Genomic DNA, 3,415 nt, shown 5'->3' with positions numbered 1-3,415 from the left:
CTTTTTATTTTATTATTGGCACCATTAAATAGTATTGCTTAGCGCGTTGCTTTTGCCACGCGTAGGTATTAGAGATACAGAGCGTGATTCCAGTAGACCCCAGTCCGGGTGAGGATTAGATCTGCAAGTGTCTTGTGTCACCTCACAACTACAGTGCATTGGTAGGACACTAGATTATATTTTTGTATTTTGAAATTTTTGTAAACTATGTAATTAATCTTTTATTTTATCATGTATAGTTGTAACTTATGTAATGTAATTTTGTATTAATATAATTATCTGTAAATTTGTGTTCATAAATAAAATTTAAGTATTTGCTTATAATTTGAGTATAAACATGATGTGAATTGAATGATTGAAATTGTTGAGAAATGGATGAGAATGTGTTGAGAATTGATGACATATCTGAAGTTGTGGATTTGAACAATTATTGGAAGTGTTTTCTACTAGTTTCGAAGAACTGTTTTCTCCATTTTTAGCCGGCACTCTTGATACACTTGAATTGTATAGATGTTTTTAAGCACATTTGTATACTATTTCATAGCATTTAGGCAAGTATTTTCATGCATAGTAGTTGATTTCATTAGTTTTTGTAATTTGTATTGTCAAGCCCTTAATTCCATGTTTTCTGCATCATTTCAACTATTTGGGTGAAGCCCCAGAGTATGGGACTGCAAAGGAAAGCTTGGAAAAGTTAAGAGATAGAGAATTGCAGCTGATACAAAGTACACGGGTCATGTAAACCAAGCCCCAGACCCGTGTAACTCTCTGCCAGAACAAAGCCAAGAGAATCAATGGAGAAACACAAGTACACGGGTCGTGTAAGTAGACTCGTGTAATCTGCAGGGACCCGTGTAAGTCTCTGTCGAGGACAAGCTTGAAGCATCTTTTGGGAACAATAGTACACGGCCCGTGTAACCAAACCCGTGTAGTTGGCACAGACTCGTGTAACTCTCTATGCCAATGTAAGATTTTGCAATTCTCCTCCAGCAAGTTACACGGCCTGACATGTCGGGACCCGTGTAGTAACACACGGGCTATGTACTATGCGGCAGCCAGTTTTTTACTCAAATTTCCACTCTTGTTTCCTGATTCAAACCAGACACCTAACGCCTTTTGGACTCACAAATGACCTAACCCTAGAGCAACGACTATAAATAGAAAAGAAAACATCAGAAAAAGGGTTGGTTTTTGTTAGGTTGGTTCGGCTGGTTCACTCTCTCTTTAATCCTTTGACAACACTTTTGAGGAGTTTTTGAAGGAGAGAAATCCAGCAGTCTTGAGGAGAGAAACATCAGTGCCAAAAGAAGTTTTCCAGCTGAAGCTTCACAAGATCAAAGCTACAACTCTCTTCGGTTCCTTCGTTTCATCTCCCTTGACAGATCTTTATCGTTTTTATTTCTTCTACATGATTTACTTTTTACTGTTTTTACCTTTTATCATGATGTTTGCTGAACTCACCATGAGTGAGTAGTTTTCTTATTCTGGATTTGGGAGAGTAGCGCTTGTAATTATTATTATGGATGAACACTAAGTTTTATTTATTGAATTTGAGATTCGTTTCTTGATTTAATTTCTTGTGATCTTAATGCATGCTATGTGCCAGTACCCATTTAGCCATGATTGTAGATGTTAATTGAAGTACTAAAAGGTGAAGATTAACATTAGAAAATCAAGATCTTGAACCTAGGAATTCTGACCTAGACATAGACTGATACCTTCGTGGAACTTCAAAATTGGTCAAAAATCTTAAAGGATTTTAATTAAATTAATCACCACAAAAGTAGGGTTTGAGTTAATTAGAATACACCCTAGATGCCTTGAGAGAGGATTTAGGATAACTTAGGACTGATTTCCATCAAGGAAAATGATCCTCAATTCAGTAAATAAACTAGATAACATCCCTAGTAAGATTCAAGTGTGAAATCTTAATTCCAGAATCATTTCAAAATAAATCATTTCATTTTAAGTTTACCATTCTAGTGCTTAAAGTTAACAAACTTCATTCCCTAAGTATTCAATAGCCTAGACAGTGAAAATTACTGTGTAGATTGGTATTTACTAAACAAAATCCTCGTGGAAACGATACTCTACTCATCACTTTATTACTTGTTAGCGATCCGTGCACTTGCGGTGGTTGCAAAATAGCGAAACAAGTTTTTGGCGTCATTACCGGGGATTTTGGTTTTAGTAATATCAAGCGATAGGCAATTTAGCTGATTTAGGTAATTATATTTATTATTTTATTTTATTTTACTGGTTGTATTTCTTTTCTTTTCTCTTAGGTGCCCGATCTGGTATATGACCAGAACAAAGCCAGAAGAAATTTTGGACTGTGATCCGGAGATAAACAGAACTCTGAAAGCCATCAGGAGGGAAAGGAAACATCAAGAGCACAGTCAAGGAGATCCTGAAATTCCAACCATGGACGATAACAATGACAGACCAAGACTTTTGAGAGATTACGGAGCTCCATCTGTCTAAGGATTTCAGCCCAGTGTCACTAGACCCACAGTGGAAGCCAACAACTTTGAATTAAAACCAGCATGACTCCAAATGATTCAACAGACCCAGTTTGCAGGTTCACCCACAGAAGACCCACACTATCACCTCCAGTGCTTTCTTGCCCTATGTGATACATTCAAGATGAATGGAGTGCCTGATCAAGTAATAAGACTCAGAGCATTCCCATTCTCCCTTCGGGACAGAGTAAGGAAGTGGTTACTTTCTCAACTGGCTGGAACGTTCACTACTTGGGAAAACCTCTCTCAAGCTTTTCTAACAAGGTATTTTCTACCTGCAAAGACTGCAAAACTGAGGCTTGAGCTCAACACCTTTAGACAAAAGGAAGGAGAATCACTCTATGACGCATGGGAAAGATATAAAGACCTGCAAAGGGAATGTCCACATCATGGCATAGAAGATTGGCTATTAGTGCAAAATTTCTATAATGGATTACTACCCTCTACAAGGAGCACAGTTATTCAGCTGCAGAAGGTGATCTAATGGAGAAAACAGTGCCACAAGCACTTGAACTTCTAGAAAGGGTTGCATACCACAATTATGAGTTGTCAAATGAAAGAGGAAATGCAAGGAGAACTGCAGGTTTCCTAGAAGTAGACGCCCTAAGCATGATAAATGCTCAATTTGATCAGCTCACAAATAAACTCAAAAGAATGCAAGCCAACGCAGTTGGTACCAACAGTCAACATGAGGACAGCCATGGAGGAGGATACATGAGTTCAGAATATAGTAATTTCAATGAACCCTCCACGGAACAGATGAACTATGTGAATAATGGAGGAAACTTCAACCAGAGACAGCCCAACAATCCATATTCAAATACTTACAACCCTGGATGGAGGAACTACCCAAATTTCTCATGGTCCAATTAGCAGAACCAGCCAATAAACAA

The 3,415-nt window shown here is 37.8% G+C and overlaps 1 non-coding gene across 1 annotated transcript; it reads right to left on the bottom strand.

Moving 5' to 3' along the window:
* Positions 1-2,811: 2,811 nt before the first annotated feature.
* Positions 2,812-2,918, bottom strand: LOC131173531 (small nucleolar RNA R71). The gene has a single exon (XR_009143847.1). It is a non-coding gene; the product is annotated as a small nucleolar RNA R71 (small nucleolar RNA).
* Between the last annotated feature and the right edge of the window lie 497 nt (positions 2,919-3,415).

Source organism: Hevea brasiliensis, chromosome 14 (assembly GCF_030052815.1).
Source record: "Hevea brasiliensis isolate MT/VB/25A 57/8 chromosome 14, ASM3005281v1, whole genome shotgun sequence".
NCBI classification, from domain to species: domain Eukaryota; kingdom Viridiplantae; phylum Streptophyta; class Magnoliopsida; order Malpighiales; family Euphorbiaceae; genus Hevea; species Hevea brasiliensis.
This window is presented reverse-complemented; position numbering and strand designations above follow the sequence as displayed.